Here is a 14,723-nt window from a genome sequence, read left to right as displayed (position 1 = left end):
AGGAATGCCACAAAACAATACAGAAAGTGAATTACAAAGGTAGAAGACACATAATATAGTTTCTAGTGTATTCCCGTAGGCTGTGCTAAAAGTGATGTACTGCTTTTCTTTGAAGAGACCCTGTGAGTGAATGCCAGGCCACCCAGTGTTAGGGATGGAAGAAATTTTATTTAGAAATTAAAATATTTATATCCCACCTTTCCTTGTGCCTCAGTGGCTTATAATTAAAACATTACAATTTATAATTAAAACATTACAGTTTAAAACAAATAGATTAAAATTCCAGATACTTGTCTGTTGTGGGGAGAGAAAGGGAAGGCCACTCCAAGCCTCCTTCATGTAGTGAAGAATGGGGTATAAAACCAACTCTTCTTCCCCTCTCCCAAAAGATACCTACAGTCTATACCCTGTTAAAGCCCTGGTGAATAAAATGGCATCGCAGCACCTCCTGAAGATTTTCAATGATGGTGCTCCACCTCCTTGGAGAGCCTGTTCCATAAAGTTACAGTGAAAAAGATACATGCTTTGGTGGATGCTAGGCAGACCACCTTATGTGAGGAAATAGCCAGTAGGTGGCAGCCTGAAGACCATAGATGGCACCTGGGGACATGAGAGAACATTCTTTTACTTATGTGAGTCCTAGGCCATGAAGGGCTTTGTAACCAACACCTTCAACTGGATTTGAAAACAAATTGTCTAGCAATATAGCTGTGTTAGGACAGGTGAAAGATTTCCCATTAACTAGCCTCTAGTGCATTGCATTGATCCAACCATGAGGTTACAAAACTATGGGTCAGCGTGGCCAGATGAGCTGAATCTAAGAGAGTGGTGGCGAGCCAGGTGGAGATGACACTGGTTCAGACTTTGTCTCCTCTGCAACAGTATTTCTGAGTGCAGACCTGTAGTTTTCCCTTATAGACACTAATACTGATCATTTCCATGGCAAAAAGTAAGTGATGCACTGTATTCTTGGTGCTTGGGGGGGGGGGAACAGTGGGAGGGCTTCTAGTGTCCTGGCCCCACTGCTGGACCTCCTGACCGCACCTGGTATTTTTGGCCACTGTGTGAGAGTGTTGGACTGGATGGGCCATTGGCCTGATCCAACATTGGCTTTTCTTATGTTAAGGGAAGGCACACAGAAATTCCACTGTGTACATGGCAGTGCTATCTGCAACCAGCCACTTCGGCTTGCTTCTCTTTGCATAGCCCCATCATGGGTTGGTCTCTGAGGAATGTGAAAAACCATCTACGAAATTGTTTATATAGCTATTTAAAATATCTGTATGTCTGCTTTCTCTCTCTCAAAAAAAATAGCAGCTCCTATGGATAAAGATCACAGGAAATTCCACTATGCCTGCTCAATCCTTTGCTTTTAATAGGATAATCCGAAGCCTGGGGCAACAAAGTGTGTGACTCTCCATAGAATTGCACTGTACGGGCCCTTAGGCCAGTCTCTCAGGGCATTGCAGCTAAAGGGAGCGGCTAACTTTTCCTTGCCTCATGGCTTCGAACTCACGTGCGCACCCCCAAACCCCCTTTAACCCTTCTTATGGGAACAATTCCAGAGGAATAACTGTGTTACTCTGCTGCAGCAAACAAAATAGAAGCCTTGTACCGTGTTAAAGACTCTTTTAAAAAAAATTCTAGCTTGAGCTTTCATGGACCAGAACACAGACATGATAGAATAAAGACGTCTTAATCTCTCCGGTGCCACAAGGCTCCTGTTTATTTCAGCTTGCGGGCGACTCTCCAGCTTTCCACTGGAACGCGGAAGTGCCTCTCTAACCGCATTGGACAACTCCACTTCTGCCCCACCCCCTTTCCTTCCCCTGTCTCTTGGTCGCTCAGGCCGAGCAGTCGGCTGCCTATCCCGCCCCGCTTGTTCTGAGGCGACACAGCAAAAGGCTCACCTCGAGGCTGGGGAGCTGAGCGCCGATGCGGTCGAACGCGATTGGCCGCGCCTGGCAAGCAGGAACCGCACCTCAGGCAAACGGTAGCAGGCGGGCTCGGAGTGCGCCCCCCCTCCCTGGACTGAGACCGACCCAGCGACTTTGTGGCCCGGGCAGCGCCAAATAACTTTTCGCCCCAGTCCCGACTCAGGTGAGGAGATACTTTACAGTGGTTGCGACGGAGTGGGGGCGGCTGTTCTCCCTTCCCCCCCTCCTCTTCGGGCATTGGGGGTGGAGGGGGAAGGAGTGCGACCCGGGAGGGAGGGGGAGGCATCTGTGGCCAGGAAGGAGGAGAAGCTGAGAGGAGGGGGAAAGGGGGGAAGGAGCGGGGGGGGGGGAGGAGGAAGAGGGGCGCCAAATTAGGCGCAAGGCAAGTGTGAAGGGAATAACTGGGAAGGGGGAAGTCTTGAGGCGAAGGGCTCCCTCTCCAAAGCGAAGTGGGGTGAGGGGTTGGCCGAGTTTGGTGGAGGACGCGAAGGGTAAAGGGAAGTCCCTTGAGGGGAAGCAGCCAGATGTGGTGGAATTGAGAGGCAGACCCGAGGAGGGGAGGTGGGAAGTTGGGGACAGATGCGAAAGTGTGTGGGGGCGCGCGGGGTCGGGACGAAGCAGGAAAGAAAACTCGCCTCCCCCCCATGCCCGAGCTGTTTGGGGTGGGGTGGGGAGGGGGTGGGAGAAACGGCAGGGTAAAGAGAGTGTGGGAGGGCAGCAAGAGCTGAGGGCATCTCGGAGAGGACGGAAACGGAGCCGCGAGGAGGTATTGGATGGGGGAATGTGAAGAGGTAGTCAGGGAAGCACCGCGTGGAAGGAAAGTTGGGGTGCTGCTGGAGCTGAGAGGCGAGCTGGGGAGCGGCGTAGCAGACTGGCTTAGAAGGTGAACTACGAATCAGGAAGTCCCGAATCTCGCCTCGGCTGTGAACTCGCTGGGTGGCCTTAGGCGAGCTGCTTCTCTATCTCAGCGCCCTGTCTGCATCGTGGGGGTGATAATACTCCGCTTCCTTAGAAGGTGGTTGTAAGGATTACAAGATAGTGCGGATGAAGCACTTTGAACACTTGAGAGTACATTGCTGATTATACTGTTATCGGTGTGAAGGAATAGCTGGGTGGGAGCAAATCCTGGAGGCAAGTGGAAAACAGTGGAAGGGGAAGGAAGACTGAAGGCGGTGGTGGTGGCGAGGAGGAGGAAGTACTGGGGAAGGGGTGGTAGAAGTTTTAGAGATTCTTAGGAATCGAAGGAGAAGTGTTACAGAAATGAAACGAGTGTACTGTGAATAGTAGAAGATCAAGGTAGGCCTTTATCTAATTATAAGATTGGAGAAAACGTGTAATCCTTTATGGCAAATTTTAGACTGTAAGCTTCTCAGGGCAAGGACTTCTTACTTGTAATCAAGTGCTGCGCCCATTGATGGTACTATATAAATTTAAAAGATCCATTCTTATTACAGGGGATGAGATTAGAAATGACTCTGAAGTATGGGGGGGAAGGTACAGTGTTAGTATGGAAGATAAATTGGTGGGGTGGGAGGGTCACTTAGAGGATGTTTAGAATGGCAGAACTGGGTTTTTGCTAAATGTGTAAGTTTTTGCTGCAAGGCTGCTTCTATTACTTGAGGTCTGGGCAACTGAGTGTAAAATATAGGGTAAGACAGGGATAGGCAGGCAGTGGCTGCTGGAAATCTGGCCACTAGCATAGCTTGAGAAGGGGATCCTTGAGGACCCTGGCCATTTCTTCATACACAAACCAAAAATGTTTGAACAACCTCATCCTTACTGTGAACAACCATAAATGTTAGTGGAGTCAATAGCCACTCATTTTGACATGGAAAAAATGGGTATTAACCATCCTGAGCATCAGTGGCAACTGGGTCTCAGTCAGTTTTGTGCCTCAGCTGTTCCCTCCCTTGCCAAAATTCTGTGAGTGTGTTATGAAGCTAGAGTGAGTTATGAAAGTACACATAACAGGAGATGATACTGTCAAAGCTCCTGTTGCTGTTGGGAGGAAGAGGTTAAAGAGGTCATTGCTCATAGTTTGATACCACTGTGAGTAGTTCAATGGGGGGCCGTGGCTTTCAGACATGGCCCTATTCAGTTGCCACTTAAGGAAGTACAGGGTTTTGACAGTGATTGTTCCACCTCTGTTATACCTGACCTGTAATGCTGGTTGTCATATTTCACTAAAAAAACCCAGAGTAGACTGCAGGAGTCCCCCCACCCAAGTGTTGGTATGTTGTGTAAGGCTGTATTCAAGATAATACTTGGTCACATTGAATTTAGTTTTGTCCCTTAAAGTCTCAGTAAATTTTCATATTTGTGCAAACTGAATATTCTAAGATGGAAATTGCAGTGCATCTGCATTCATAGACTCACAACCTCCCAATAAGTATGTTGCTGTATGGTAGCAAAAAAGAGGGGGGGCCCAAAGAGGGAGGATTCAACACAAGATTGTGAATTGGATGGGTTTAGCTTCTATTTAAGAAAAAATTGCAGATGGGATTAGCAACATGAATAAATGCAGAACGCCAAAGCTGTCAGTAAGGGTGGGGAAGCTGTTAATGAACTGAATAAGGCATTGCAATGGCAGGGAAGAGGAACTTCCCTGGGTTTCTGAGTTCTCATCTGTGAAAGGTCTGCTAACTGTATAGAAATGTTTTACATAAAATGGCCTACTCCTAATGCAGTGTTGCCAGGGTGCAGTTATGGGTATAATGGCAAAAGTAATGCCACAGAAGGCTTGAATCAGTATTGATTTTAGAAATTCATTTGTGCTATTCTGATGCAATAAAAGTTCATATGAAAACTAAAAAGCATTCATTTGTCTTTTTAAATATTGACATTACAGTTCAATTAATTATGGTGCTAATTAGAAAGCCCATGGAACAAGATATTTCTAAAAATGAGAATGAATACTTCTGGAGGATTTGTAAAATCTGTTTCTTGCTATACTGCTAAACACTAAGATGAAGAAAACTAAGGATATAAGATTGGTTCATTATTATTTCCACTAAAAATACACACAAAGTATTCTTGCAGTACTGCCACACATAAAGGGTCCCGGCATACCCATGGGGGAATCTGTGGGTGAATACAAGCAATTCAAGTTGATCATTTATTTGAAGCAAGAAGTAGTTTCATCCAGTTTCGGTTTTTACTATCATGTGGAATGCAGCAGTTACAGTGCAGTCTTGAAACCATCCTGGAGCAGTTTGAGTAGCCCCTGCGCCAGCATAACTTGAAGCTCCACCAATGCAACACCATGCTAATGTAAATCTGCAAGTACAGCAGTGCCAGCATAGGAACCACAAATGTGTGGGAGGAGGATCAGGACTTAATGAGCATCCTAAGACTTCTGAGACCAGTTCCCACCCCCACTGTAACAATCTGCCACCAAAAGAGGTAGTATATAAGAATAAGCATCTATTGAACTGAATGGGTGCACAAAACAACTGCATTGCAAGCACATCTACACAGTTACAGCACAGTTTCTGGTATCAACAAAATCTGAAGCCAGTAACTGTTCTCAGTAATTTATAAACCCCAGCCAGGATACCCACATCTCAGATGATAGGGTAAATGATGTGGGGCTACAAACATGTGCACATGAGTGGCAGGGATGCTAGAGAGAGGGCATCATACATGAAGAGCTTTCAATGAAAACACTGTTTCACTATATTGCTAATACCTGTATATGCAGAATTCTTACAGGTAGTTGTGACACAAATGTCTAGCACTATCTTCTACTATACCAGCTAGGGTTTCAAAGGCAATGCATCCCAAAAAGGTAAGCAAGGGATGAAGATGCCATGGCTCATGTTTGATTGATGCAATCCCAACCCCACATTGTGTATTGACATAACAATCCTTTCTCCATCACCAGTTATTAGCAGTGCTTCCTACACAAGTGGTACAGGATAAATGTGTACAGTGAGAAAAGTGGGCCTCTCATGGAGATAAGCTGGCATAACATCACTCCAATGTCATCATGATGTCCTTCTAGTGTAGACAGACATGTGGGAGTGGAGGGAGGGCTGGAAAGGAAGCAAAACTGCATTTTTGAGTGACTGCTTGCCAACCCCCCAGTACCCTTTTTGACTTGCATCCCAAACAGAAAATGCGGATAGAGTTTCAAAGCAGCTCCCTACAAAGGATTGGTGAATATTGGCTCGTTGGCTACATTATGCTCCCCAAAGTGCAGGGAGAACAAAGGAGGAGGTAAAGGACTGAAGGACACTTCAGTGATGATACTCTTTCAAAGCTATAGTTCACCAGCATGTGCAAAGTGCTTGAGCCCACTATCTGTTATCTATGTCTGCCACTGATTTTACTCCTCACTGCCCCTTTGGGCTTTTTTTTTTTGGTGCTCTTTATAGGCAGCTCTTCAACTGGGGTGGAAGCAACTATGAACCCCACTTACAGGATGGTGCCAAGCACCAGCTGAGACTGTACCACAACCAACAGTTTCAGTAACCAGTCTCCATCTAGCTGCCTGCTGTGGGATTGTGAGCTCTCTGTTTTTCTCTAGCTCATGTACCACTGCAAGCTAGTTAACAGATATCACTCTGCTGATCAAACTGCTATCATGGGCATGCAGTGACAGGAACAGCTCTGCCTGTGATTCTGCTGTCTTGTCAGTGCAGCTTTTCAAGGTACAGGATCCTTGCTAGACTAAGAGAGTTGGCAGTCCCATTCGTCTGGCATTCAAACTTCCACTGCTGATACTACTCAATAAAAGCCTAGATTGTTTCAAAGCTGTATATGTGTTAAGGGAGCTTGGTAGATAGGACCTATGTCTACCTCCTGCTCATTACTAACATTAGCAGTGTGGGACTTGAATGTTGCTGGGAGGGTCCTCCACTATCTCTATAACTCTGCTGTAGTCAGGGGAAGAGGTACTGAGTATTCATAACTCCCTTGATCACTACTAATGTGATAAACCATGCAGGCAGCATGATGGGAAGGGCAGATGGAACTCAAGGGTTGCTAGGATCATTAGCAGGAGGCCATAGTAATTCAACTAATGAGTCCAGCAGAGGAACTATCAGATGGAAGGGTGCTAAGCAAAATGAATAGAGTCTGAGAGAGCCAATCAGCATCAGTGATCAGGGACTGGATTTGATAGTGCAAAATCTCAAAGGTATCTGGGATGCTTCTCTGATTGGTAACCAGAGTATTATGAGTACTTTTCCTCATTGGTATGTGTTGCTGGTTTTAATGGAGGATTCAGAATGCCCCGTGATATGTCCATCCAGGGACAGAAATTGTCTGTGAGGTTAGAGAAATGCTCTGCAGTGTGGTATGGCTTCTCATCCTGCTGCCTCCTTCTATTGCCCTGCTACAGGGCCTGGTGGTTGCCCAAAAAAATGATTTTTGCCTTGTCCCCACTGTAGTGAGACTCAAATCCATAACCCCTGATTCTCAGTGCTTTTCCGCTGAGATATTAGGTGGATGACAGGGATGCCATTTGTGAATGTTGAATTGTCATCTTGCTGTTGTTCTAGTGTCTTTGACCCGCTGTTTTGCAAAAAGCTCCTTTAGCATTATTCTCCTCCAACTCATGGACCAGAAGTTTTATCTGGAAGAGGCTGTGGGCTTTCTCTGCTGCGTGTGGGTGTCCATCTTCTGAGTGAACTGTGGTTGGGCTAGGAGACATGCTTGGATTGGCCAGGCTTTCATCTCTGCGTGTCTGCCTATCAAAAGTTCATGTGCTTGCCAAAGGGGCTTTGAACCTTCATCTGTGGTGAGCCCATTATTCTGGTACTAAGCATACCACAAGCCTCCACACAGTGAAAGGTGCTGTGTTGTCCCTGTTTGTTTTCTTGTCTTGTTTTGCGGGGGTTATGGTGACATCACATAGGCATGGTGGTGTGCTTTGGTTAGCTCTTTCCATGTACAGTGCAATATGGAGGCATTGTTAGTATGTTGCTCCATGACTGGGTGTTGGTAGTTTTGCTGTGGTCTCCAGTGTTGCTGCTATGTACTCAGTTGCTTGGGACTGGGTGTCCTTTAATGCTTTCTGCTGAGAGAGCACAGGATACTGAGTAGCTGTGCCAATGTCAGTGACATGTCAGCATCATGAGATTTAGGATTGGACTGCCTGTTGGAGTAGAGTCTTCTGGAATGATAATTCCCAGGTATCTTTACCAGCTGTTTTGGATATTAGAAAGAGGCTTAAGTGATATTGTTCGTTGGGAGGCCTCTTGACTTTTTAAAAGTTTTCAGAAGATTAAAAATTCCAATGAGGAATGGCTACTGCCACCAACCTTAAGCTTGAGAGAAGTAGCCTGATATGCTCAAAACATCTTCAGTTTGTAAGGTTTATGGTGATTCTCCTTCAGGAATGCCTTTAGGATTAGCACTGTCTTTGCACCAGGAGTAACAATTGGAGGCTGAATTATGTTTAAGCTCAGTGACGCAGAGATGCAGAGAAAGCAAGCATGTATACTCCCACAGCTATTCTTTTTTTATCAGAAAAATAACACTATGCTGGCTTTTTCACTGCAGTTGCACAGCCAACTGTGTATCTATAGTTTTATGGTCTCATTCTTGTCTAGCATACAAGTAGGTTAAAAACTCTGTGGATTTGGCCTAACAGACTGCTGTGCACTGGCTATAACTAAAGGCACAGTACTAAGGAACACCAGATATCTTAAGTCTTTGTAAGGAAAGCAGCTAAATGTAGTTTGGCAGCTAAGAGGGTGAGCTACAAAATCTGATTTAAATCTTGCCCATCTCAGCTGTAAACTCACTGTGACCTTAAGCAGGCTATTCTCTCTGAGGTTCTGTTCTATCTGCAGTATGGGGCAAATGTTATAGGCCTACTTTACAGGGCTGTTGTAAGAACTGCTCAGGTAATATACAAGCAAATAAATAGCTCCTCATTTCTTAGATCACTGAATGAGGTCCTGCTTTGTATTTTGCTCTTTAGCCGTGGAGGATTGCAATGGGCATAACAGTGTAGTGCTTATCCTTGGGAAGCCTTGTCTGAGGGACCTCAGTGTGGTCCTCGTCTTGCATACATTCTGAATTCCTTTTCTCCCAGGCCTTGGCCCATCTTTTAACAGGTGGACTTATTTTTTATCCTGCTGTTGCAATGTTTTTATGTTACGTATTCTGTTGCTTTCTTACTTTAATAAAGCGCCATATCAGTCTTCTTTAATATGATACATATCAGTCATAGAAATTAGTGAGGTAAGCATACTATATACAACAGTACATAAACTCAGTAGCTCAGTGAGATGTGGACTGTAAATATAATATCATATATAAGCCAGTTCTCACTTCATTAAACTGTTATAAAATCAACTAGTCTTCTGAATCCTATATAGAGAGTGGTGTCACTGTTTTTGATCAGTGTTTTTACCTTGTGTGTTGCTTGCAGTACTATTTTTTAAGCTGGAAATGTTTTATAAAACAGTGTATGAAATATTCTGTATAAATACTATTTAATATAATAATAGATGCTCAACATTTATTGCATTCGTAGGATACAATGACTACTGACTGACAGGCCTAGGTACATTCTGTTAAATGATTCCTTCAGATTCTGATTTGTACATGTTTAATTGTGAATTTGCATATAGGCTTCATAATCTCCTGAAAATGCTAATTAAAATATCTTCAGAAGATGGGACATACTTGTAAACAAGCGGCTACAAGTGCCACAATACTGTTTTTCTCAATATTTTTAGAGACCCTATGTAATTGTCACAGATAGCCATGTCACTGCCTTGGATTGCAAGGAGTTGGTCTTGCTTTTTAGGTTTCTTTCTTGTGGAAGAAATTATGTGAGCTGTGGAAAGTGGTAGAAGGTTTGTGTGAATAATAAATCCTTAATATTTTTCTGTATACTACCTACTTCCTGCGTGTGGCTGCTGTTTGAACAGTGTGAAGTGTGCTTGGGGGTGGATTTTTTTTGCCTTATTCCTTTTTTGTTTTTGCAAGCACACTTCAGTTCAGGAAATCTAGAAGTTTTCTTCCTTCTTTCAAAGAAGGAAGCATCTGTGCAAGCTAATGTTCATGATGCCTTTGCTTTGGCTACTGTTGCTTTGAAACATATAACTGTGTGGTAGATGCAAGTTTAGGAATGAGGCAAAGAAGATAGGAAATGGCAGATGCATGACTGGAAACTAGCCATTGGCTGAGAGATCCCATGGTGGTATGTCAGGAACAAACTGAATCAGGCTCACAGAAGTAAGAATATAAGATGTGCTTTACTGTCATCCGTCTCATCCAGCATCCCGATTCCTGTTTCATACCGTGGCTAATCAGTTACCCATAAGGCCATCAATAGGGCATAGACGCCAAGACCTTCCCTCTGATGTTGCCTTACAACACTGAGATTTAGAGGGTTACTGCTTCTGGATGTAGCAATAGCCATCATGGCTATCTCTGAATCATCAGATCAGATCCTTCTCCAGTTCCTGCATAGAACTGCAGGAGTCCCTAAATGTGTTGCAGGGACGGCACTTAGAGAAGAATTTGCACAATGTTCCTTTGAGTCTAGAGCCTGGAAGGCCGCCTTTAAATTGAGATTGAAAGTTCTTTATATGACAGCTAATGCCCAAGGGGGTCTTCTTTATTTTTTAAAGCAGGATAATTATAAATGTACGTGGGCAAAACATATAGATAACAAGCTTGAGAGGATTGGTCTTGCCCCTACAGTGCTTAACAATATAAACTATCAAGAAACACTAAATTTGATTAGATTGAGGGTGACAAACATTGACCGACTCAGCACCTCAATTCGTGCTAGGTGAGTATGCTCCAACTCTGCCTTAGGGATTGCTCCACCTAAGAAAATTCCCTCATATATGAGCTTCCTTACATCCCCTAGATTTAGATATGTCTTCACACTTGCTAGGTTGAATGTTTTTCCAACTGCAGAGCTAAGTGGCCGTTTTGCTAAAAAACAGTACTCAAATAGATTGTGTGATTGTGGAACAGGTGCAATAGAGACCTTAGATCACCTTCTGTTATTTTGCCACCAGTGGATCGGCCCCAGATCCTGTTGGATTACTCCTATTTCACATAGACATCACCTCCCTATGGAACCTTGGGTGACAACCATACTCCTAGCAGATGAGGACCCTGAAATGACTCGCTTGGTGGCAAAATATCTATCGATAGTGCTATTTTTAAAGTGGCTTTGAAATGCTGTAGATTTATGTATACAAATTTTTAAAATTCTAAAACTAATTTCCATAATATCATGGGATTTTATAGAGTTTATGGAAGCCTATGAAATGTTGTCTATTAATATTGTTTCTGAGTATGTTTATTAGTTTTTATTGTAAAAATGCTTGGTCTAAATTATCTTGTAATTTCAAATTATCTTGTAATTAGATATAATTTGTTTTATAGTAGCTGTTTGTATGTTTGGCTTAAGACCTCTGGTCAATGAAGCTAATAAATGAAAGAAAGCTAGCAGCCACAGATGAACTAGTCCTCTGTAAAAGCCATCTATGCTACTGGCCATCACTAAATCCACTAGTAAGGAATTCCACACTTGAATTCATCATTGTCTGAAAAAGTACTTCAGTCTGCTGAAAATCTGTTGCCCATCAACTTAATTGGTTTTGGTGTTCTTATGCTGTGACTAAACCTAAATATAAGAAGCATTATATCTTTCGGTACAAATAGTTGAATATGTTGCTAAATTTACACATACATTTTAGATGACAATTAAAAAGGTAAAGGTAAAGTCGAATTCGACTCTAGGGTTGCGGTGCTCATCTCCGTTTCAAAGCCGAAGAGCCAGCGCTGTCCGAAGACGTTTCCATGGTCATGTGGCCGGCATGACTAAACACCAAGGCGCAAAGAACGCTGTTACCTTCCCACTGAAGTGGTACCTATTTATCTACTTGCAATGTCTTGCTTTCGAACTGCTAGGTTGGCAGGAGCTGGAACTAGAGATGGGAGCTCACTCCATCATGCAGCACCCAGGTCTCGAACTGCTGAACTACTGACCTTCCACAGCCTGCGGTTCAGTGTCTTAACCACTTGAGCCACCGCAGCTCCTTAGTCAGTTATCCCAGTACCATTGGCTAGCAAACTGGACAGTGGGAGCAGGTTTACTTCTTACTGAGCAATTGGCTATAATATTGCTTGTGTGTCTTTTCTTTGTATCTTAGTCGTTCTCTTTCCTTTTTACTTTCTGTTCTCATTACCTAAGCGCTTAACTGGATCCAGAGCTAGTGTTAGGCTTTGGTTATGAGCTAAAATATACTGCTTTCTAAGACCAGGCAAGAATAGAAAGCCAGGTTCCTGGAAATTAAAAAAGACCTGGCCAGTCTTACTGCTTACCTTTCAGAAAGGTTAATATTGTACACCCCTGTTCATTCTGTAAGAAACTGACAAACATGGAAAGGCACAGGTGAGTGGACATGACTGTGTTTTTCTCATGCTGTATGAATCTAAGGAAGAAGGCAGAGCTGAAGGTTCATTACTTATTGCAAAGAATACATCAGTCAAGGTTCTTGACCTGCAGTATTTGTAGGTGTCAGGGGATAACTTCTGAACTGCTCTGGCCTATTACTGATAAAGACATACTTACTAGTCCCGGCGGCTGCCCCATAGTTCCCCCCACTTAGCTCAGAGCTGTGTGGAGGTGCAGAGATAAAATCAGTAACTAAAAATCCTTCATGTTCCAGGTAGAGAATCTGTTGTGGGCATGAGTTGTTTTGATTTTCTGTGAACTACACCACTGGAGAAACGTGTAGAATGCACCATTTTGAATTTTTATGCTTGGGTCATAAGCACATTTCATGTACTTAGAGAAAGTGTTCTCATGCTCTCTTATGATGCCATCCCATAGTCATCTGGTCACAATGAGAAATAGGATGCTGAGCTAGATGTACTTTGCTCTTATTCAACAGGCCTTGTCTCATGTGTTTAAGATACTTTAATGATCTATTATAAATTAAAACAAAGTTAAAAGTGTCATTATTATTACTGAAATAGTTCCTCCTGGATGTAGTAGTAAAAGGTTTTATGAGGTGGACTGGATGCTTCTTGCTTTGCGTAGGGGTACGATGTTTATACACTTATCTCCAAAGGGGGCTGAGCCTATGCTGTATGTATGAGGAATTCATTACTTGTGGGAAGGGGGAAGCAAGCTTGCAAAATACTTTGGGCAAAACCTTAAAGGAATGTTTCAAAGCAGTGAAAGGCAGTCTTAACAGATTTCTTTCTGGCCTGTTAGTTCAAGATCTGCTCTGTAGCTAAAGGATCAAGACATCATTTGAGAGCCTGCAACTGTGTATCTTATCCTTTCAGGGTATGTTCATACCACCTAGTTTTTCCAGGAGAAAGAACAGCAAGCTCTTTCTCTTCATTTCTCCCCCATCCCAATATTCTCTACAACGTTGAATGCATGTAGTTTGTACCTAGAACGCACCATTAAAGTACTGACAGAAGATAGAACTGTATTGTTTAGAGCGTGATACATGCATCACATTTTGAATTTAATCTTCAGTGGGCAAAAGACAGTTCTCATGCTTCATTTTCTTAGGAAAATGCTCTATGATCCCTTCCCTTGACAGACAGCTTTTGCTGCATTCGTAAAGAGCAGTGGATGAACTATTTGAGAGTAAACACCCCAGCCCGACATTTAAAATGGCAGGTTGGTTTGGGCTCTTGTGAATAAGTTCCAATGAGTTGGCTGGAAGGGTGCCAACCAGTTTTTAAATGAAGACCTTCTCAGCAGTTCTGATGAAGGACTGCAGCAGTTCTGTCAACTGAGAAAGGTTTTAGTTCAAGCTAGAGTGCGTCTATCATTGGAGCTACTCGTGGGCAAGCATAGCATATTTCACATGTGCATAGGTACAACCTACCTCTAGCACCTCTTTTCGTGAAGCTTGGTGAGATAACTACCTCAAAGGGAAGTGAAATATCAAAAATTAAGCTACTGTCAAGCTAGCATAAGGTTATCTTCTGGCATGTTAACCCAAAGAAGGCTTGATTCTTTCATCACTATCTGTATAGTTCTTTCCTAATGCTGGGCTCCCAAAATGGAAAGCCATAGATGTCTTGCAAAGAATTTTGTTTGTTTTTCAAATCTTATAGAGTTTTTCTTCCCTTTGTTTTCTCTGCATTCTATGAAATCTCAGTTTTCCCTTCTGCCAGGGTAAGCACTCATTTAGATCCGCACCAGAAGACATTATTTCCTTCTTTTTATACCAAAGATATCTTCCAATATCTTGCTCAAGGGAGAAGAATTTTACCCCCAGCTCTACAGGAGTCAGTCAATTCCTGTCCTTTCTCTCCCCCCCCCCCCCCCCACATACATATAGATTGTCAGGGCATTGCACCTGAGTCATCCTAGCTTCTAAAAAAACACTTATGCTGACACTTAGGAATTTTAAATGATTTTCAGTCTTATATGTAATATGATTGTTGCATTGCTTAAAGAAGGCTTTGAAGAGTGGGCATGATGGATATCTAGCATTCTTTTTTTCATCTTCTACTTAAACTTGATTCAGTCAGAGGACCCATTTTTAAGGTAACTTAATTGTTCTGTCATAGCAGGAAATATCCCAGGCACTTCACTTTCTGGGTTCTTAGAAATATGATGATTGTGCTTAGGGATTTGTGCAGGATTGGTTGCCAGCATCAAAACTTTGGCACTGAGTGTATGAACGATTTTTATAGCCTTGCTCTGGCCTAAGTTTTAGTTGGTGGCATACAGCAAATACACTGGCTAGATCCTCATGGTGCTCTGTTTTGGTTCAATTGTTCACAGGCGTTTTGCCAGTTCAATCAGAGTTTAAATTTAGAGGAGGG

The 14,723-nt window shown here is 43.2% G+C and overlaps 1 protein-coding gene across 1 annotated transcript in view; it reads left to right on the top strand.

Moving 5' to 3' along the window:
* The first annotated feature begins 1,967 nt into the window (after positions 1 to 1,967).
* TAOK3 (TAO kinase 3) overlaps positions 1,968 to 14,723 on the top strand; it is a 147,617-nt gene continuing 134,861 nt past the window's right edge. The window contains 1 exon segment of the mRNA XM_015425354.1: positions 1,968 to 2,100. The gene's annotated coding sequence lies outside the window, so the exon portion shown is untranslated.

The sequence above is a fragment of the Gekko japonicus genome, unplaced genomic scaffold, assembly GCF_001447785.1.
Source record: "Gekko japonicus isolate JY-2015 unplaced genomic scaffold, Gekko_japonicus_V1.1 scaffold135, whole genome shotgun sequence".
NCBI classification, from domain to species: Eukaryota; Metazoa; Chordata; class Lepidosauria; order Squamata; family Gekkonidae; genus Gekko; species Gekko japonicus.
The sequence above is the reverse complement of the archived record's forward strand: the minus strand, read 5'-3'. Positions and strand labels throughout refer to the sequence as shown.